This window comes from Poromitra crassiceps, assembly GCF_964638095.1.
Source record: "Poromitra crassiceps genome assembly, chromosome: 13".
NCBI classification, from domain to species: Eukaryota; Metazoa; Chordata; class Actinopteri; order Beryciformes; family Melamphaidae; genus Poromitra; species Poromitra crassiceps.
Genome location: NC_139644.1, coordinates 12,396,183 through 12,419,929, shown reverse-complemented (window position 1 = coordinate 12,419,929; position 23,747 = coordinate 12,396,183). Strand labels below are relative to the sequence as shown.

General features: G+C 46.6%; 2 pseudogenes across 2 annotated transcripts; both read right to left on the bottom strand.

The window, feature by feature from the left end:
• Window positions 1–14,983: 14,983 nt before the first annotated feature.
• On the bottom strand, window positions 14,984–16,024 carry LOC310788352 (beta-galactoside alpha-2,6-sialyltransferase 2 pseudogene; annotated as a pseudogene). The gene has a single exon. The product of its transcript is annotated as a beta-galactoside alpha-2,6-sialyltransferase 2 pseudogene (transcript).
• Window positions 16,025–21,024: 5,000 nt separating this feature from the next.
• LOC310788351 (beta-galactoside alpha-2,6-sialyltransferase 2 pseudogene) lies at window positions 21,025–22,059 on the bottom strand (annotated as a pseudogene). Its single transcript has one exon. The product of its transcript is annotated as a beta-galactoside alpha-2,6-sialyltransferase 2 pseudogene (transcript).
• Between the last annotated feature and the right edge of the window lie 1,688 nt (window positions 22,060–23,747).

The following is a 23,747-nucleotide window of genomic DNA, read 5'->3' as shown; positions in this document are numbered from 1 at the left end:
CGGCGAGTAGAATGCACTGCAGAGAACCTTTCAGAAAGCACTGCAGAGAACCTTTCAGAAAGCTTGGTGTGTTTGTGTCAGTTTCTCTTGATAACGTCCAGAGGGAAGCTCAGGTTGCTCGGCCTATCTGGAACAATAAGGGTTCCACAATAGAAAGGGACTAAGAGAACTGGGTTTTGGGGACAGAGAAACTCAAAAGCAGAGTGGACTCTTAACAGCTCTGCACTGGAACTGGCATTCTGTTAGAGAACTTCTAACTAGCATTCAGCTGCCTGGGAGGAAGCATTGGGCCAACAGAAAAGACTGGATACGTGCAGCCTGTAGAAGTAGGAGAAGACTGAGACAAAGCTGGTGTGAGAACAAGACAGGATAGGTCCTGTATAGCTAATATGAACATACTTCAATATTTGCTTATTTATCGCAAGTCATATCGTCATCATAATATTGAGCAATGTTATCGCACATCGCAGATTTTCCTCATATCGTGCAGGCCTACTGGAAAGGGAGATTCAGTGGTCCATCGTGACTGAACCATCAATATGTCTGCATGCATTCATTCCATAGGAATGGAGTAATGTATGTCACCATTATGAGTCCAGCCAAGTCAAAACTGATCAAAAGATAATATGACAAGCCACATGGTCACAAATGCAGTGCGATGCTCAGAAGGTTAAACTTGTTTATTGAAACATATCTCTAAAGCACAGATGTAGGAGGAAACTGTGTCTCTCTAAAGCACAGATGTAGGAGGAAACAGTCCTTCCAGAGAGTGTGAAGGACTGGCCATCCTGGCAGCCAGAGATCTTCAGCAGGTCTAACCTTACATAAGTGTTCCAGCCCTGCCTTTTCCTGTCCTCCTCCTCCTCCTCCTCCTCCTCCCTGCACCGTGAACCACAGAGGTCCCCACACAGAGCTGAGCGGAGCACCACCTTGTTGTTTGCCTGAAATTCGTTTCAGCACATGACTTACGCGCCTCCTGGGACCTTCAGCAGCACGCTCATGCCTTTCCTTCTAAAGAGGAGGAAAATAGCTCCGCTCGATTTGCGCCTCACGCCTCCCAACATCCCCCCTCCTCCACAAGCCCCTCCCCCCTCTGCAAGCCCCTCCCTCCTCCACAAGCCCCTCCACAGGCTGGACACCACAACGTCTGATTCTAATGGCTGCCTTTTCTCAGCTGTAGACCTTTGACTGCGTCTGTTAAGCAAAGAGGAAACTAGACTTGAGAGCAGAGGTTCTCAAAGTTCTGATGACTGAGGGCCAACTGAGGGACCCAACGTTGGATTGAGGGCCGCCCAAGGCAAGCCTGAACACAAAATGATTCCAAAACAAATCTTTGCTTTAATAGTCTATTCTAGACTAGACGTCATGCCAATTTAAAAGTGTTGTTTTCTAGAGGCCATTTGTAGACACACACACACACACACACACACACACACACACACACACACAACGTCATTTAGCAGCCGCTTTTATACAAGGTGACTTACAACAGCATCTTCCTTTAGCCACCTTCCTGACAACCTAGCATCACATGACAACTGAGCCTGCTACAGCCTCTGAAAGACAGTCAACATACAGAAAATCTGACCAAATACCAGCATGTAACACCTAACTCATCGCGGGCCACCAAAAACGTTCCAGAGGGCCGCAAATGGCCTGCGGGCCTCGCTTTGAGAACCCCCGCCCGAGAGAAATGGAGACTTGAGACGCTTTATTGAAAAGCTCTGTGTGCTACCTGCTCCAACAGGCTGGTTTACCCACGTCACACACACTTAGAAAAGCACGTCAAAGCCCCCTTTTTAAAGGCTGAGAAAACAGAGTGGAGGTCCAAGAGGAAACAAAACAGACCCTGTTCAGCCAGAGCTGGTCTCTCCATACGGCTCGCCCTGATGCCACTACGGAGCTGGTCTCTCCATACGGCTCGCACTGATGCCACTATGGAGCTGGTCTCTCCATACGGCTCGCACTGATGCCACTACGGAGCTGGTCTCTCCATACGGCTCGCACTGATGCCACTAAGGAGCTGGTCTCTCCATACGGCTCGCACTGATGCCACTACGGAGCTGGTCTCTCCATACGGCTCGCCCTGATGCCACTACGGAGCTGGTCTCTCCATACGGCTCGCACTGATGCCACTACGGAGCTGGTCTCTCCATACGGCTCGCACTGATGCCACTACGGAGCTGGTCTCTCCATACGGCTCGCACTGATGCCACTACGGAGCTGGTCTCTCCATACGGCTCGCCCTGATGCCACTACGGAGCTGGTCTCTCCATACGGCTCGCACTGATGCCACTACGGAGCTGGTCTCTCCATACGGCTCGCACTGATGCCACTACGGAGCTGGTCTCTCCATACGGCTCGCACTGATGCCACTACGGAGCTGGTCTCTCCATACGGCTCGCACTGATGCCACTATGGAGCTGGTCTCTCCATACGGCTCGCACTGATGCCAGTACGGAGCTGGTCTCTCCATACGGCTCGCACTGATGCCACTACGGAGCTGGTCTCTCCATACGGCTCGCACTGATGCCACTACAGAGCTGGTCTCTCCATACGGCTCGCACTGATGCCACTATGGAGCTGGTCTCTCCATACGGCTCGCCCTGATGCCACTACGGAGCTGGTCTCTCCATACGGCTCGCACTGATGCCACTACGGAGCTGGTCTCTCCATACGGCTCGCACTGATGCCACTACGGAGCTGGTCTCTCCATACGGCTCGCACTGATGCCACTACGGAGCTGGTCTCTCCATACGGCTCGCACTGATACCACTACGGAGCTGGTCTCTCCATACGGCTCGCACTGATGCCACTACGGAGCTGGTCTCTCCATACGGCTCGCACTGATGCCACTATGGAGCTGGTCTCTCCATACGGCTCGCACTGATGCCACTATGGAGCTGGTCTCTCCATACAGCTCGCACTGATGCCACTACGGAGCTGGTCTCTCCATACGGCTCGCCCTGATGCCACTACGGAGCTGGATCTGCCCAAATCCTGTCCTGGAAGAGAGACAAGTTGACCTCCGTGTGGGCCAGTTTGTCCTGTAATCTTCTGGGGGTCAGAGGTCAGACTCTAAGCACTGAGGCCATGTCCTCCTGTGTGATCTGATATTCTGCGAGGTCGACCTTCAACAAGAGCTCTCTGTGTTCACTGATCTTTCTCTCAAAGATTAACACCCACACACACACACGCGCACGCACACACGCGCGCGCGCACACACACACACACACACACACACACACACACACACACACACACACACACACACACACACACACACACAGACACACACACACACACCTGCACACACACACCTGCACACAGACCCTAACCTATACAGAGGAGTCAATGCTATATCCTGGCTATCGCCCCCATCTACTTCAAACAGCAGTCATTGAGCCATGGAAACCCGGCCTGCCCGTGCATGGCCGGCAGTGCATGAGAGCACTGAGACAGCAGTCAAAACTGAGAGACACTCACCTCTGACAGGGGTGAGTCAGGCTGGGCCCAGAGAGAGAGAGAGGGGAGAAGGAGAGGGAGAGAGAGAGGGAGAGAGAGAGAGAGAGAGAGAGAGAGAGAGAGAGAGAGAGAGAGAGAGAAATGGACAATTCTGGCTACCAGCTACAGCTATAGAGGCTAGGGGTGGGCGATATGGCCCTAAAATAATATCCCGATATTTCAGGGTGTTTCTGACGATATGACAAAATGCTGAAAAATATTTTTAGTATTAATTTCAAGAACATACAGTGGCAATAAAATAAACGTTATAGTTTTATATGTCAGCATAAACTGAACAGTTTGCCTTCACATATTCAAATATGCCTTCAAATATTACCACGGTTTGTTGTACCTGCTCTTTTGTAAGCAAACCACTCCCACACTACTGAAGCCACTCCCCTTTTTGGGAATTAACTCCTCCCCTGTGGAGCTGCTGTCAGCCATGCTTGTTGTTGCTGTGCGTACGTCACACCGTCATGTATGATATTATGAATTTTTGACGATATGATAATGAACTGTAACGATATATCGATAACGATACGATATCCTAATACCCTACTAGAGGCGCAAACAATGGTGACCTCATACTGATGATATCAGTAGTCTAGTAACCTAGAATGAAAGGTCATGTGTGGGCAGTTGTATTGGAGTAAATGATGTGCATAATAGAATATTGCGATATCTTCTCAATCTAAATATCGAAAAGTGGTGGGAGGGGATTCCACATAGCGGAGGGTGTAAAGTGCAGGGAAACGCTTTTGAAGGTACGTTTGATCTGGTAAAATCCACACCGCACACCTGTCAAAGACTTCAGGGGAAGCACCGACTAGAGCAGATGTGAAGAAACGTTAAGTCGAGCACAATGTCGTCTCTGTACAGCTAGCTTCCTCCCGCTAAGGGCTTTCTGCTAGCTAAGCGTGACTTGTTGTAGCTCCAGCGCGGTCGCTGAACCATGCTCCATGAACACTTCAAGACGCCCCCCTCTCTTCTTAGCCACTTCACACAGAGGGCGGTCGGCTGTGGGCAAAACATCTAAAACATCAACACACAAATCCTGAAGATACCAGAATGCTGTCTGGATGGAAAGCCCTGTGCTGTGTGTGTGTGTGTGGTGGTGGTGGTGGGCACACCAGTCGCTCCGCAAAAACTCTGGGGTGTGTGTGTCTCTCTCCTCGCGTCAGCTGGGCTGAAGCACGCCATGACCCCATAGACCACACACACCACCACACCACATCACACACACACACACACACAGGCAGACACACACACACACACACACACACACACACACACACAGAGCTGCCAAGTATAAAGGGCTGGTTTGCACAGTGTGTAAACAGGGCGGTCTGCGGGCGAACACACAGCCGTCACAAGGCGTGCTGAGAAACCGATGTCTAGCCTGAACGCTCTGATTCAAACCATATGGCTTCTATCACTCATCTAGTCTCTCCAATCAATCCTCGTTTCTATAGACGCATCTTAAACTAACAAGACTGACACTCAAAACAAACACAAAGCAAACGGGAAGGGGGAGTGGTCTATCTGAGTATTGCCTAGGGGTGGGAATCCCCACGATACGACATCCCCACGATACGATGTTATCACGAATAATCACGATACTTAAGTCACAATTATTATTGCGATTTAAAAAAATATTGCAATATATAACCTTTTTTCAACTGCAAATTATGTCCGCAAAGGGTAAAAAAAACTTTTGTCAACATCTGTTTTTATCTAATGAGATAAAGTTTCCAGTGTGTTCCTCTCACTTCAATCACTTTCACTTTGTGTTTCACTTTCAACACAAAATAGGATTGTCAAGCAGACAGACTGACCAACCCTGTCATCAAAATGTAAATGTAAATGTTGCATGCACACGTGACAATTTATATACAATATTGCAACACTTGGCATTCGTGCGATACGATATATCAATTTGCCACACAAAATATTGCGAAACTATGCGGTATCGATATCGATCGCCCCAACCCCTCCCCTCACCACCCCTAGCACTGCCAGTCAAGGCCAGTCATGCAGAACGATAACGTGTTGAGGAAAGCTACACTGGCAGTCAGACGGGGCTTAGCGCTGCTTTGTGGACGTTTGCTGGCCCCATTGTCCGACGAGCAGCCATTGTGGCCCGTGGCAGAAAGCATTGTATTGTTGAGCATCATGCGTGTCAGCTGGATTACTATGGGCCTGTTTCCTCTAAGCTTGGTACAGTAGGGTCTGTACTGTGCCAGGAAGAGAGACCCTGTCGTAGAGAAAGAGACACTGGAAGAGAAAAGAGACAGAGGAGTCTAGTTAGGCTAGTGTTGAGGCTATTTTTCCAGCAGACAGGATTTCATGCAGGTAAAAAAGGGAACGAAAAAATATTCGGAGACGGAAAAGAAATGGAAACGGAGTGGTGATGAAAAGGAGAAGGTTTGGAGGGAAGAGAGAGAGCAGCCGAGCAGACGAGTAGCTGCTGCTCAGCGAGTTCATCATGACAGAACAGAGAGCGGGTTTATTGAAAGTAACTCCCGTAATACAGCGGAGAATTGATTCAAGGAGAAAAGTTGGTCCAACCCCACTCCCCCCCTCTCTCTCTCTCCACTCTCCCTCTCTCTCTCTCTTTCTCCCCCACTCCCTCTCTCGCTCTCTCTCTCTCTCCACTCTCCCTCTCTCTCTCTTTCTCCCCCACTCCCTCTCTCTCTCTCTCCACTCTCTCTCTCTTTCTCCCCCACTCCCTCTCTCTCTCTCTCCACTCTCTCTCTCTCTTTCTCCCCCACTCCCTCTCTCTCTCTTTCTCCCCCACTCCCTCTCTCTCTCCACTATCTCTCTCTCTTTCTCCCCCACTCCCTCTCTCTCTCCCCCATTCCCTCTCGCTCTCTCTCTCCACTCTCCCTCTCTCTTTCTCCCCCACTCCCTCTCTCTCTCTCCCCACTCACTATCTCCCTCTCTCTCCACTCTCCCTCTCTCTCCTACTCTCTCTCCCTCTCTCTATCCACTCTCCCACTCTCTCTCTTGCTCCACTCTCTCTCTCTCTCTCCACTCTCCCTCTCTCTATCTCTCCACTCTCCCTCTCTCTCTCTCTTTCCACTCTCCCTCTCCTCTCTCTCTCTCTCTCTGTCCATCTTTCACTGGCAGAGCTCCACACCTCTTTGGCCATTCTCCAACCTCAGACACCTCGCCACCGTTGCTACTTGCCACTACAACTCCTCTCACTCTCTGTGGTCACACTTGTTTTTCCCCATCCATACGCCTTTCACACTTCCTGTCCAAAGTGTCCATCCATACGCCTTTCACACTTCCTGTCCAAAGTGTCCATCCATACGCCTTTCACACTTCCTGTCCAAAGTGTCCATCCATACGCCTTTCACACTTCCTGTCCAAAGTGTCCATCCATACGCCTTTCACACTTCCTGTCCAAAGTGTCCATCCATACGCCTTTCACACTTCCTGTCCAAAGTGTCCATCCATACGCCTTTCACACTTCCTGTCCAAAGTGTCCATCCATACGCCTTTCACACTTCCTGTCCAAAGTGTCCATCCATACGCCTTTCACACTTCCTGTCCAAAGTGTCCATCCATACGCCTTTCACACTTCCTGTCCAAAGTGTCCATCCATACGCCTTTCACACTTCCTGTCCAAAGTGTCCATCCGTACGCCTTTCACACTTCCTGTTTCTTCACTTCAATATCCCATTATGTCTGTCTGACACTTCCTGTCCTCTCTTTCTCTCTCTCGACTTGTGGCCTGGCAGTGTGTGTGTGTGTGTGTGTGTATGGGGTGGGTGTTATATATCCCCCCGCCTGCGGAGGCATGGGTGTGAGCCGTTGATCAGCGTGGCACAGCGGGACCCACCCGCCTCATCACATCACACACCATATCACACTGAGCACATACATCCCAGCTCCTACTGGAGCATCCAGGTAGTGCAGCGGTAGATTCCCTGCCTACCAACACGAGGGTCGCACGTTCGAGCCCCTGTGTTGCCTCAGACTTGGTCGCGCGTCCATACAGATCCATACATCTGCCATGTCTGCGGGTGGGAAGCTGGATTAAGGGTATGTGTGGGTATGTGTCCTCCTGGTGCCTAGTGGTGTCCTATAGTGCCTTATCTGGTCGGGCGGGGGCACCTGTTCAGGTGGAGGGGAACTTGGGGGGGGAATAGCGTGATCCTCCCACACGCTACGTCCTGCCATTGAAACCACTCGCTGTCAGGTGAAAAGAAGCGGCTGGGCGACTGCACATGTATCGGAGGAAGCATGGTGCTAGTCTACAGCTCTCCCCGGATCGGAAAAGGGGGTGGAGCAACGACCGGGACAGTAGGAGGCTGTACAATAGCCAAGTACAATTGGGGAGAAAACAGGCGGGTTAATCCGAAAAACTTGATAAAAACAACTACACCTCTGCTGCATGCGTGTGTGTGTGTGTGTGTGTGTGTGTGTGTGTGTGTGTGTGTGTGTGTGTGTGTGTGTGTGTGTGTGTGTGTGTGCACGCGCGCGGGCTAAAAACACACATTCTAACTTGTTCTAATAAACAGTAGCAATTTGCAGCAAATTACAACACTCTTTCCAGACCAAACACCAGTATGGAATCTAGGAGCGCTCCTGCAGGCACACACTTATCACCAGGGTCATGGTCCATCCATCTCAGCAGCAGACACAGAGCCACAAGGGGGAAAGGATCATGTGTGTGTGTACTTGCATTTGTAGGCTATCATGTGAAGGACGTGATTGTGTGTGAATGTCAATGGTAATGCAAGCATCGATGCATGCATGTGTGTGTGTGTTTTTCTCCCCTCCTGGCTGTCAGTTAGCCCTGCTTGGCATCATAGACAGAACCATATGTCTGTCTGTGGTGACGTGTGCCACCGCTGCAGGCGCGGGCCCGTCTCGCACAGCACAATGACAGCTTTGTGCCCCGTGTGTGTTGCGCCGTGCAGTGCACGCTACGCTCCGACTAAACAGCCACATCCTCCTGGAGCTCCGCGAGCGGTGAGCACGGAGGTCTAAACATCACACATCAGAAGAGGGGACCGCTGGCCTGCAGGGCGCTATCTGTCCATTACATCCTCACCAAGAGGTGGTGACTTTGTTCACAGCAGTTTGTGACTAAAAGGGCAGCGGAGTTGGGGGGGGGGGGGGGAGTTTGGTGCTGATGGAGTCCACCACACACTCATATAGCAGTGATGGAGCTGTGCCAACACATTCTTCAAATAAACTATTCCTCCGCTTTTGTCCTGAGTCAATAAACGAGTCTGTTTCGTGGCTACACTTGGCTGACTGTGAGAGACCTGTTGAGCCAGAGAGCCATACAAGCCCACATCTGACAGAGGTGCAGACTGACACAAGTGAACTGGCCCGGGTCAGGGTCAGTATATAGGGAGAAGTCGTGTGACACTGATGCATCGTCAGGATCAGGATGCCTGGCTATATCCATTCAAGGCAGATGGGCATGTGGAGTCTTCTCTGCATCCTCTATGTAGGTCAATCCATACATCCAGCATTAACCTTAACACATCTGGAGGTTACAGAGGTCACAGGGTCTCCTGGACGCGTAACACAATGTGAGTAAAGGGGTCACTGGCCAATCTAACTTCACTGCAGTCATCTCGAGCAGAAGATGCTTATGTGGGGAAGTGTGTGACTGTAGGGAGATGATGTGAATGTTGCTGCGTGTGGCAGCAGCTTGGGATACAACTCTGCCACCTATAACTCCATGCCTATGTAAACTATACTAGGCTACTATTCTTGATTGATGGAAATATTATACATTATTATACAGCCATTGATAGCCCATCATCACAATGACATACGTTATTATTGTTGTTGTTGTTATTGTTATTATCATTATTTGTCTTATTATTGTTACTATCAGAAACAAGCCCCATATAAAGGCACATGTTAGCAATACAATGTCTGTTAAAGAAAAATCCCCGGCGTGATATGAATGGCACTGAATGAATCCTACCTTGATTGTCCTCGTCCATGGCTGCAGCCTATAAATCAAGATCCCCAAATTCGTGTTATGGTTACAGAAACTCCCGTAGTGCGGAACGATGTCTAATTTATGATGGCAAAAAAGAAAACGCGCGTCCTAATTTCTAGGGACGCATTTGGCATGGGCTGTCTCGGGCTGTCTCCTCTCACAAGCAGCGTCTTCTTTTGGACAATATTTTGTAGCCATTTGCGCTCCGGTCGCAAGCAGTCCCTCCGGCTCCTCGTCAGCAGCGTATTTCACACGCAACTGTACGAGCTCTGTCTTTTCCCCCACACTGGTCCAGCGTGTTATCGACGTTATCCCTCCAATAAATACGCCTTCACTCCACCACGAGCATAGGAAGATCCAGCTGCGTCAAGCTAGCTACATAACTAGAGTAATGCAGGAAGTTAGACGATGTCTGGCTTCAAAATAAAGGTACTAAAATGTATTTGGCGACACATACGCACCAAGGTTTTTTTTATTTTGAAAGTTATGTTTGGAAGTATATGTTGTGTATTGTGCGGCTTGAGACCGCTGGTTTATCCCATCCCAGCTCCGCTACACAGCCCGTCCTGCTGCGCGTCAGCATTCATCACAGAGCCCTCACGTGACTAGAGGCTACTATTATAGAGTATAGACCAAATCACCGTGACGTCACCATGTAAACAAATTTACTTCCGGGTACCACTTGGGAAAGGCGGCAGGTTTAAATGTGCGTGTTGTCATATAAATGCTGTCAAACCCTCTCGTTGTTTTCGGCCGACTACTTTCAATTTAAATGGTTAAACGGTTGGTAAACATGCTTGTCCGACGTATCTAGCCTTTCTTCTGTGTTTGTTTTATGTAGTGTTAGCTAGCTAATAAAGTTTGTTTGTCTGTCAAACTCGCTGTTTTTTTACGTTACAGACAGAGTAACCTCGCGTCACCAGGCTCTTCTCGGCGAGAAAGAGCCTGGTACAGACAGAGCTACTGACGCCAGGTCAATTTAATTTAGCTTCAAGTCTACTCTAGTCTGGTCCAACAGGTAAATTAGCTAGTCTGGTCTCCACTAACGTTAGTGAAAGTGTTGTTATGAATGATATTAAACAACAACACAACACGGACGAACCATTTTTGTCTTCTTTGTCTGTTTTTGTCTTCAACATGTCAGTTTGTGCCGTCCACCGCCATTATAATGTGTGGACCTCAGGGGTACCCGGAAGTAAATGTAAATATCCCGGTGATTTGGTCTATAGCTACTTTCCAACGTAAAAACAAACGCAACACAACAAAAACAACAACAACAACAACAACAACAACAACAACAACACATAAAATGCCCCCATACTTGCCTACCAATTACCAAGGTGAAACTTGGATTATGCCAGCCGCCAGGTGAGCAGTACTACTGCTCACCTGGCGTAATCCAAGTTCCACAAGCCCTGAGATGACTTGACTTGAAAAGACGTAATTCTACACCCTGTTTTTAGCCTAACCTAATCTTCTGTAGCATGTCAGCTTGGCATCTCAGGGCTTGTGGAGACTTGAACCATGCCAGGTGAGCAGTATGGAGGCTTTTCTACGTTTGAAAGTTGATCACCATTCACTTTAATTGTTTAGGTGAATTCTACAATGGTGTTTTGCTGTGAAACTCCACAAATGTTTGGTGGACTAAAAAACATCACCTGTCCTTCTTTTTTGGGTGAACTTATCCTTTAAGGTCACATGACATATTCTACATAGGCTTAGTTTTAGGCTATACTAGGCCTACTACTATTGTAGGATGAGTTATCGTTTTTTTTTATTTGGGTGTTTACATTAATTGCTAGCAAATACCTCCACAACATTTCTAAATACAAATCAGTGTATTTAAACAAAGGGCTGAACTAGTAGGCCTAGTCTAATTTATTGCAGCAATGCACAGAGAGCCACTGTGCACCGCGCACATCATAAAGTAGCCTATATGTTACAGATACTGTGTGACCTCTCCAGCAGGTTTGATTATGTTGCAATGTTATTGATACACGATACAATGACTTGAATCCCACCACCAGCTGTCTGTATTGGTACAATGACAGGTCAAAGGTCTCCATACTGCTGGAAATATAGTCAATATATTTTCTGTGTACCAAAATGTCCAAACATGATTCATAGAATTAATCCAAAAAGTATTTTTGTAAGAAATTCTCAAATTTGGAAATCCAACCAACCAACCAATCCAACTCATCAAAGAATCATTTCAGATGAAGTGAAAGGCTGTACAAAGGTACAATGTGTTGCCATCCTTGTTCATGAGGACTTCTGGACAAGACTCTTACATAAGCAGAGAGAGCCAGCAAATTAGCGACTATAGGTAGTGGAATGGAGAAGACACACACACACACACACACACACACACACACACACACACACACACACACGCACACACACACACGCACACACACGCACACACACGCACACCCTTGCCGAGCTTATTTCTACAACACACGCGGTTTCAATTATAGCATTCCTGCCTCCGCAGAGAAGGAGGGGGTCTCACTTCCTGTGCACATTACTCCAATGGTCAAGAATGAGCAGATGTTTTAATGTATTCATTGATTTGTTTATTCGTAGGCGTCTCCATTGGACAAATGTTTCATTCTCAATCCTGCGCTTTAAACAAAGAGACATATTCCAGACATAACATGAACAGTCCTCCCGACACTCTCCTCCACTACAGCTGCGGCTTTGGAGCGAGAAGACAAAGCATCCACATCACAAGGCTGCAACTTCACAATGCATGTGTTTGTCTGGGCAGAAGAAGAATTTAGGGCCAGATGTTTTGCCTCCGTTGTCATATCACATTCGATTTGATGGATCACATTGTCGATTTGATACGTCTTCTTAATACTCTTACTGCAAAAACTCAACAACATTAGTATTCATTTCCTGTTCTATTGTACATGATGGAGAAAGTAGTTATTGTTGGTATCAGTTATATTAGGTTAATTGCATATCACATAGTTATATAGACATACAGCCTATCTGTTGTGCTGTGGTGTCGAGCAGGTCACAGTGACAGGCTGCATCCTTTGACACACACACAAGCTGCAGCCTTGGGGGGATTTCCCTCTTGACTCCTACAGGTCCCCCCCCCTCCCCTCTGCTCTCTGCTCTCAATATAAGATCTTTGACTGCGTGCTAAATCCTTACTGTCCTCATGAACGCTGCAAACTATGAATTTCTATGTATTTCTATATCGTGAGGCCTCTTTGGAACCATTGTTACAAAGATGGCGAATACATTTTTGTGAGACAACTTCCTGACTCCTTGGCTTCATTGTTATTTTTGATCTCTCAAAGTGGTTTTCTATCAAAGTTGGTCACCGCCTCATTTTGGCTTGAGATGCTCTGGTTAATGCGGGAGAAGAATGATGCTATCGATACAAATTCCATTCTACAACAGTACTGCATAACGATGCAAGGGAGGTACTCTTCAGTAAAACGTCCTCTACTTATGTTGACTTTTTTTTTGAGTTGGATGATTATGAGAAACTTGAGTTGTATTTTAAGAAAATAACCTTCTTCATAGGAAATGTTATCTGCCAGGCATGGGAGCAAAGGCAGAACGTTTGGTTTAGAAAGTGACGTAATGCTCTGTTTTGTTGTTTCAGGAGTATGTTACAGTATATTGTGATTTAGTTGTACCACTAAAGCGCTGGCTTATGTTGTATTGCATGTATTTTGTATTTTATGTGTCTTGTAAGAACATGTGGGCTGGGCACTGTCAAAAGTGCATGACAATGAATAAAATCAATCAATCAATCAATCAATCAATCAATCAATCAATCAATCAATCAATCACAGTAGGGGGCATACTGGTAGCTCAATGAGATTTGATGTTGTTGGTTCACCTCCAACATTTCTGTGTGGAGTTTGCATGTTCTCTGAATGCGTGACTCATTATAGCCTACCATTATAGCCACGTAAAAATCTCTTAGAAATCTCACTTAACTAAGATCACTGAGCTCTACTGATTATTTCCCCTTGATTTTATTCATGGCCGACTTGAATATTAATGCTGCTTATTCAGCTTACAAATACATGTTCTCTCCTCCTTTCATACTGGCCTCTCTCTCATGTTTACTTAACACCCCCCCCCCCCCCCCCCCCCCCATTCAATCGCAAGGACCCGATATTGACTTAGTTAACGACCCTGCGTTGACTGTTCTCACCTCCTCACAAGGGCACGGAAAGCGGGGTGCGGTGTGGCAAGAGATGGATTTTTTTTTTTTTTTACAGTGCACCTGAACGCAACATGCAAAATACCCGCTGAATAAGTGTCCAAATGTTCATGTAATTCTGGCCAATACTCCACTTCTGTTATAACATTTCAGTCTGGAAGATATAATCTTTATGACTAAAAGGCTAAATGAATATCTTAGAAAATGAATAGCCCCGGGGCCCATGGTACTATTAATCCGGCCCTGGATATATGGGAGGAATAGCATTTAGGCTATCACTGTCCCTGATTCCTGAGGGTAAATTGAGTAATGCTGCAGAGAAGAGGAGAAGACACTGAATAATGACATCACAACAGTATAATCCTAATGTTAATTTAAAATTAAATATTCCTCTAAATATGGCTAAAAGTCCAAAAAACGTCAAATTCTCATCACCGAGAGTCCCTTCCTTACAGCACCCCCTACCTGAAAGTACTTCCAGCGCCACTGCCTCCTCAACAACCCTACGACCAGATCAGTTGGAGCTTGAAGGAGCGCAGAACTGAAGACAAATATTGAACGTGTTTCGCATCCGAATCGCACGGAAACAGGGCACTGCACTCCGTCGGGTCGCCATCAGCGCACCCCCCGAGTTTGAAGTCGATCCGACCAACGGTTCTCGAGATACGCGAAGGACAGAGAGACAGAGAGAGAGAGAGAGACAGAGAGAGAGACAGACGCTATCGTCATTATAGTATAGATAGATAGACAGATAGATAGATGTATGTTAGGGTTAATACTCCTCAGTGCCCCTGACCAAGGCAATGGTAAAAAGAACTGGAGTTGGTCCCCGGGCGCTGCACTGCAGCTGCCTACTGCTCCTAGTTCTAGGAAGGTTCCAAGAAGAGGATGGGTCAAATGCAGAGGATGAATTTCCCCATGGGGATAAATAAAGGATAACTTATAACAACACCCATCCTGCTACAGAAGCCTACATCACATGACCTTTCCTGATGTTTCTCCACTGTACCCTGAGTGTACACATACAAAGGAATTTGGCTCTGGGTTTCTTTGCTCTCATAGTACACACATACAGAGGAAAAAGAAAGAAAGGTATGCACAAGTCAAGAAAGAGGCAGGCAAAAATGGTACATTTAGACATAAGCAGAGATTTACAGTAACTATCTTCTGATAACAGGATCTCCACTGTAGCTTTAGAAATGACCCTGCTACAGCCATTTGATGGCCCACAAAAATGGGGAGTGTTGGCAGATCACTTGCGGCCCACCTGCAGTACCTCCACGGCCCACAGTTTGCGAATCACTGGCCTAGCGCCAGAATCCCCGCTCACAGTTGACCGTGCTGAAGCCGGGAAGAGTGATCCGTCCCCTCTCGAGGTCCATTTTGGAGCCCGTGTTGACCCGCCGGACCAGCCTCTTCTCGTACAGGATCGGGTGGTACGGGTGGGCACCCAGTGGGCAGGCGGCCTCAGAGTAACGCCCGTGGTAGTGGCACAGGTCAGTCTGCCTCGTGGAGGGGATGTATTCATACACGTGCACCTGCTCGCACAGCGTCATCATCAGGTGGATCCCCATGAAGCCAGATGAGGGTACATGGTGCTCGATGGTCTCCTGAGTGTTGCCCTGAATCACGTCCCAGAGTTGCCACAAATAGCTGGGGTGAAGGACGTAGAAGGGCTGGGCAGGATGGAGCCTCCGGCGCTCCACGTATGGACCAAACAGGTTAAAGTCTGGACGAGCATACCACTCGTGTAAGTTGACGGGGTAACGTGCAGGGTCCCATGCCACCAAAGTCACATTTTTGTAGAGGGAGCTTGTCTTGAATCGATGCTCAGGTTTGGCCAAAATCTGTGAGTTGAATAGTCGAATAGTGGTTTTGGTCCCCACGTCTTTCTCATATCCCTCTGTAGGAGCAGTATTGAACCGCAAAACTGCATCATGGGTATCGATCTATTTGCCCAGTCCTGAGTGCAGGATGGCTCCAGCTGAGGTCACCACAGCACACGTCTTGAAGGCGCTGTGGTCCTGCTGCCGCCTGTAGAGTTGGTCCAGGGGGAGGGGCGGCACCAGCCCAGCCCAGCCCAGCGAGGAGAACGGCTCCTCTGATCCATCCAGTGTCCTCAGCCGGGCCTGACCCTTCAGTTGACACAGCGAGATGGAGGTTGGACCGGGCTCCGACTCAACGAGGCCTACCCTCCCGACCTGTAGTTCGGGCAGGGCACCCACAGTTTCCAGGTTGGAGGATGACCAGGCGGCAAAGCTCTGGAAGTCCGGGTAGAGGAGGGCCAGGAAGAGCAGAAGCAAGGCCAGCATTCCCACGATCATCACAGGTATCCGACGCCACCGCATACTGCACGTCAGAAGAGTTCAGAAGAGTCAGAAAAAAATAATAATGCCTTCAAACAGACCTTTTTATGTAAATTATTTTGTGTAGTCTGAAGTATGTCAAACAGCAATATCAGGCTATCTTGGCTCAATTGTTGAGTGTCTATGGGATCAAATAACATAATCATCACCTCATATTTTGTATTTGGATTGATTTATTGATTTATTTGAGGGACAGTGCATATTAATTAACATGACTGTAAACATGCCAGGAGCTTTCAGGCAGTGATTTTCACTATTCACACATGCAGGGCCGCCTCACCCTATACGCAGACTGCGTAGGGCATCATGTGCTCTTAAGGGCCTGCAAAAAAAAATATATATATATATATTTTTTTTTGGTGCCCGCAGTCAGGCCACTCACTGAACAGCAGGCCAGGCGCCGCCCTACTGGTTTACTAGTGGTTTTATTACTTTATTCAGGGTTAAAGTGGGTGCATCTCATTGTGAAATTGGACTCGGCCCAAATTGGGCTTCAAACGGCCCAAATCTGGCTTCAACTGGCCCAAATCTGGCAAAGCTCTGGAAGTGCGGGTAGAGGAGGGCCAGGAAGAGCAGAAGCAAGGCCAGCATTCCCACGATCATCACAGGTATCTGACGCCACCGCATACTGCACGTCAGAAGAGTTCAGAAGAGTCACACACCATGATCAAATCTCAAATTAATGTGCGCCGAGCCAAAACAGTTTGTTTTGAAACAGAGCTTGTGTCTTCTCTGTCCTAGGGTGCAGCTGAACCCTTGCTTCCTAAAACACAATAAAACACTATCATATGTTAACACTCATTCTAAGGCTAGAAATATTTCTTCATCTCCAGAAAGGTGTACAGACAGACAAACAGACAGACAGACAAACAGACACTCAGACGCACAAATATTTCTTCGTCTCCAGAAAGGTGTACAGACAGACAAACAGACAGACAGATAAACAGACACTCAGACGCACAAATATTTCTTCGTCTCCAGAAAGGTGTACAGACAGACAAACAGACAGACAGACAAACAGACACTCAGATGCACAAATATTTCTTCGTCTCCAGAAAGGTGTACAGACAAACAGACAGACACACGTTACTTGCCTCCTTGCTGTTGTAGAGTCGATGAGGTAAAAACTCATTAGAAATATTTCTTCATCTCCAGAAAGGTGTACAGACAGGAACCCCCTGGGGGAGCACGGGGAGAACATGCAAGCTCACGGGGAGAACATGCAAGCTCCACACAGAGAGAGAGGCCCTTACGACGAGATACCCCACCTGGGCAGTGGGCACTGAGGATATGGGGGGGAACACAACCACAGCGCCCACAGTGTCCCAGGCAAGAATCGAACTCAGGACCTTCTGACTGTGAGGCGACAGCTCTACCACTGAGCCACCGTGCCCCTCCCAGGTACTGGGAGAGCTGATGTTAAGGCTGAGCGATTTATAGATGACATCATCAGTGATGTCACAAAACTGATGACATCACTGATGACATCATCAGTGATGTCACAATGCACAATTGCTCAAGTGACATCACTGATGACATCAGTTATGACATCATCATAAGTGTTTGTTTTTTCCCAGGATGGTGAGGGCATGTCCTACCGTTCCCCAGGATGGCGAAGGCATCGGTGCTGTCGGCTATACATGAGAGCAGAATTCAAAATATTGTCAAAAGTTCAATTTTTGAGATAGCATTCTGAAATAGCCATCATGTGAGCATCTCTATACCAGAGATGTCACAAGTCATTATACATATCTTTAGGCTACTAAATATATTTGGATATCATATGATATCAAAATATAGCCTAAAGAGCCTCCAGGAACCTTAATTCAAATTAGGTTCTTTGATGAACCATATTCATACTGCGTAAAAAGTAAAGGTTCTTGCAGGCACCTCTGAGAGCATTGAGGAGCATTGAGGAACTTCAGAGTTCTTGGGGGAACCCCTAGGTTCTTGGAGTAACCTAGAGGTTCCTCAAGGAACTTGTAGTTTTTACAGTGTACTACGTATATAGAATAAGTGTGGAGAAAAGTGTCTATTTTAAATACGTATATGAGGGAATGTACATTTACAGTAGCTACTATATACAATAAGTGTGGTGTAAGAAGTCAATTTTAAATACGTATGTACAGTATAGCGTTGGGCAAGTTACTTTCAAAATGTAATATACTACATATTACTAGTTACTTTCATTTGAAAGTAATAAGTTTACTTTACCATATTACTGTCTGTGTAGAGTAACTCATTACTTATTACACTACTTTTACATTACTTTCACCAAAATAACTGCAGTAGCAGAATGACATCGGTGCCCCGGAACCATCCCGAAAAATAATTTAAACCGTCTTAAAGTCAGTGTAAACAATCCAAAATTCTAAATGTGATCCTTTTCCTTTGTTATTGTCATCTATAGTGGTTATTTGCATAAAAAACACACAGTTTGATTATGAAATGATTTAAATATGTGCTTTGATTAAAAAAAAGTAACTCAATTTGTAACTATGTGTTCAAGTGGCTGGCTTGAGTGTTCATCAGAGTGATGGCCTGTTTTTGTGTCTGGTTCATTCATTCTGGTTCAACCAGTTTATTAAGATGTTTGTGTCATGTTGAAGAAGGAAAATGTCAGCCTTACAGCCCTCTGTGATCATTCATAGATTAAAAACAACAACAACAACAACCACCTTTTCAGGTAATAATTCGCAGACATTTTTGTTGATGCTGCTGTAATCACCACGGAATCTGGTTGAACGCAAAAGGTGAAAGATCAGATATCTTCACACTTGGATCAGAGTGTGGGGCGTAACCCTTTTAAGTAGGGATGGGGCTGATCCGATCCAATATCGGTATCGGGTGCCGATGTTGGCACTAATTCATGTATCGGATCGGATCGGAATCCTTTTTTTTTTTTTTTTTTTTTAGCAATTCCAGCGCGGGCGGCACAGGGGGCGCTGGCCGTAATTTGCCCATGTATAATAGTATCCTCCTTTGCCTTGTATATTTTCTTAATTTTGTCTGCTTTTTGCAAGGTATATTAAAAAAAAAATCTTTAATTGGCCAAATCTTTGCCTATACTGTATATTCAAGAAAAATATTGGTATCGGCATAATATCGGTATCGGCAGATATCCAAATTCAGGTATCGGATTCGGATCGGAAGTGAAAAAAGTGGATCGTAATTGGATCGTAATTGGATCGGAAATTGGCAGCACAGAATATCCCTGAAGATCGATCCCTGCTTCCATTCATACATGACGACCCCATGCAGGAACTGTTCTGGAACATTTCAGGGATCGGCTGCATGTGTGAATGGGGTTTATGTCAAATGTATTGGGCTTACAGTATCAGAGAGAATACACGCACATCCAAAAACCAAGTTGGGCAGGTGCTGAGCTCAAAGGTGAACAACAAGTGAAAAAAGAATAAAAAAGCTCGCACACTGCAACGGCTCCTAGTTTGTGTTTTTTATTTCAAACACCCAAAAAAGTGACGTTTCAAGCAAAGCTCTTCATCAGACTGGCAAAGGACTGTGAGACGCCATCTTAAATACATACAGGTCAGGTCACATGATACAATTAATTCCAATGCAATCAAGCAGGATGGGTTACAGCTGTGGTTACATGGTCAGGTGAATACTTGAAAGTACTGGTTGGACACAATATGTATGAAAACAACTAGAGACCATACATAATAACACATCTTAAAGTTGTTCTTTGAATAGATCAAATTTGGTATAAAATACCATGTATCAAATGGGTGACGTGTGAACATGTGTGATCAAGAGTAAGAATACATATGAAAATCAGTAACATTATCAAAATGTGATAGACAAAAGTAAGAATTAAAGTTCAAATTAAAGACCCTCACTAGGGTGTACCAGACCCCACAGTCAGGCTGAAAGGCCGTCATCAAGGGTGGGACTAAGCTGTAGAGGCGCCTCCAAGTGTCTCATGGGTGCATTACAATAAAACAAAGCCTGAGACCAACAGTTTAGAGATACCTATAGGAGTATACATAATTATGTAGATCAAGACCAACAGTTTAGATATATCAAGGAGTTTAGATATATCATGTTGCATACTCCTTTGTATGCTCCTCCAGGCTTTGTTTTATTGTAATGCACCCATGAGACACTTGGAGGTAGCCTGGGTAAACCCAGCCCCCACGTGACCTGCTCTCAGAGTTGTCAGTCACTATGTGACTGAGAACCAGAGGTCTGAGAGCAGGTCACGTGGGGGCTGGGTTTACCCAGGCTAACTTGGAGGCGCCTCTATAGCTTAGTCCCACCTGACCTGTATGTATTTAAGATGGCGTCTCACGGTCCTTTGCCAGTCTGATGAAGAGCTTTGCTCGAAACGTCACTTTTTTGGGTTGTTTGAAATAAAAAACACAAACTAGGAGCCCTTGCAGTGTGCAAGCTTTTTATTCTTTTTTCAAATGTATTGGGCTTCACACAGAGCGTGTGACCTCTTCACTGAACATGTTCCTGCACAGAAATATTACAAACTGTAAATCGTACAAAAACACACCAGTCCCAGCAGTCGAATCGAATCGAATCTAAGAGCAGCATTCTGTAACTGAACTCTGGTGCAGTTGTTGTTAGCATATTTTGCGAGGTTAACAAACACGTATTACATTGTGGCAGATGGTACACCAGAATCAGAATCAGAATCAGCTTTATTGGCCAAGTATGTACACATACAAAGGAATTTGGCTCTGGGTTTCTTTGCTCTCATAGTACACACATACAGAGGAAAAAGAAAGAAAGGTATGCACGAGTCAAAAAAGAGGCAGGCAGAAATGGTACATTTAGACATAAGCAGAGATTTACAGTAACTATCTTCTGATAACAGGATCTCCATTGTAGCTTTAGAAATGACCCTGCTACAGCCATTTGATGGCTCACAAAAATGGGGAGTGTTGGCAGATCACTTGCGGCCCACCTGCAGTACCTCCACGGCCCACAGTTTGCGAATCACTGGCCTAGCGCTAGAATCCCCGCTCACAGTTGACCGTGCTGAAGCCGGGAAGAGTGACGCGTCCCCTCTCGAGGTCCATTTTGGAGCCCGTGTTGACCCGCCGGACCAGCCGCTTCTCGTACAGGATCGGGTGGTACGGGTGGGCACCCAGTGGGCAGGCGGCCTCAGAGTAACGCCCGTGGTAGTGGCACAGGTCAGTCTGCCTCGTGGAGGGGATGTATTCATACACGTGCACCTGCTCGCACAGCGTCATCATCAGGTGGATCCCCATGAAGCCAGATGAGGGTACATGGTGCACGATGGTCTCCTGAGTGTTGCCCTGAATCACGTCCCAGAGTTGCCACAAATAGCTGGGGTGAAGGACGTAGAAGGGCTGGGCAGGATGGAGCCTCCGGCGCTCCACGTACGGACCAAACAGGTTAAAGTCTGGACGAGCATACCACTCATGTAAGTTGACGGGGTAACGTGCAGGGTCCCATGCCACCAGAGTCACATTTTTGTAGAGGGAGCTTGTCTTGAATCGATGCTCAGGTTTGGCCAAAATCTGTGAGTTGAATAGTCGAATAGTGGTTTTGGTCCCCACGTCTTTCTCATATCCCTCTGTAGGAGCAGTATTGAACCGCAAAACTGCATCATGGGTATCGATCTCTTTGCCCAGTCCTGAGTGCAGGATGGCTCCAGCTGAGGTCACCACAGCACAAGTCTTGAAGGCGCTGTGGTCCTGCTGCCGCCTGTAGAGTTGGTCCAGGGGGAGGGGCGGCACCAGCCCAGCCCAGCCCAGCGAGGAGAACGGCTCCTCTGATCCATTCAGTGTCCTCAGCCGGGCCTGACCCTTCAGTTGACACAGCAGGATGGAGGTTGGACCGGGCTCCGACTCAGCGAGGCCTACCCTCCCGACCTGTAGTTCGGGCAGGGCACCCACAGTTTCCAGGTTGGAGGATGACCAGGCGGCAAAGCTCTGGAAGTGCGGGTAGAGGAGGGCCAGGAAGAGCAGAAGCAAGGCCAGCATTCCCACGATCATCACAGGTATCCGACGCCACCGCATACTGCACGTCAGAAGAGTTCAGAAGAGTCAGAAAAAAAAAATAATGCCTTCAAACAGACCTTTTTATGTAAATTATTTTGTGTAGTCTGAAGTATGTCAAACAGCAATATCAGGCTATCTTGGCTCAATTGTTGAGTGTCTATGGGATCAAATAACATAATCATCACCTCATATTTTGTATTTGTATTTATTTATTGATTTATTTGAGGGACAGTGCACATTAATTAACATGACTGTAAACATGCCAGGAGCTTTCAGGCAGTGATTTTCACTATTCACACATGCAGGGCCGCCTCACCCTATACGCAGACTGCGTAGGGCATCATGTGCTCTTAAGGGCCTGCAAAAATATATATATATATATTTATTTTTTATTTTTTGGTGCCCGCAGTCAGGCCACTCACTGAACAGCAGGCCAGGCGCCGCCCTACTGGTTTACTAGTGGTTTTATTACTTTATTCAGGGTTAAAGTGGGTGCATCTCATTGTAAAATTGGACTCGGCCCAAATTGGGCTTCAAACGGCCCAAATCTGGCTTCAACTGGCCCAAATCTGGCAAAGCTCTGGAAGTGCGGGTAGAGGAGGGCCAGGAAGAGCAGAAGCAAGGCCAGCATTCCCACGATCATCACAGGTATCCGACGCCACCGCATACTGCACGTCAGAAGAGTTCAGAAGAGTCACACACCATGATCAAATCTCAAATTAATGTGCGCCGAGCCAAAACAGTTCTGCCCACATAGAGAATGTCTTCTCAAAAGACACAATACAATGTCATCACTGATGACATCACTGATGACGTCATTGCTCAAGTGACATCACATCATTCGGTAATTAGGGCAATTACGATGCTCTTTAGGCTATACATGAGGGCAGAATTCAAAATACTGTCAAAAGTCGTTTGAAGAAAAAATGTGGGAACAGTAGGGTTTAATTAGTTTTACAGTTTTTGCAGTTTTGTGGTCTTTAGACTTCATAATTGGCCATAGGCCATATATGCCTGATTTGTTATGAATTTTCAAAGTTTGAAACTTTAGACGGTCGCTGTAGCGCCACCATGAGGACTATTGGCACCAAATTCACGTCAACTTAGTTTGGCATGGGACTGGACCTTTGTGCAAAGTTTGGTTTATTTTCATGCATAGGAAGTCGAACTTCCTGGGAGAAGAAGTAGAAGAAGAATACAGGCAAATACAATAAGTGGCCCTGCCGCTTCGCTGGCCCGGCCACTAACTAGGGTTGCAAATATATTATTATTTTTCCTCTCCAGAAAAAGTGCACAGACATACAAACAGTCACCCACACAAGTTACTTGCCTCCTTGCTGTTGTGAAAGAGTGGATGAGGTACTGAGAGAGCTGATGTTAGATGCACTGGAGAGGGAGGCTGAGTGACTAGTAGCCACATGGGGAGCTTGTGTCTTCTCTGTCCTAGGGTGCAGCTGAACCCTTGCTTCCTAAAACACAATAAAACACTATCATATGTTAACACTCAAGGTTCAAGGTTCAAGGTTCAAGGATATTTATTGTCATTCCAAAACTTGAGACATGAGAGGGAACGAAATATGAACTCAAGGTCCTGGTGGATAAATCAACTAGATTAACTAGGATATCATAAATCATAAGATACCATAAAAACAACTGAATACTAAGAAAGAAAAACAATATAAAAACATAAATTAGAAACATCATAA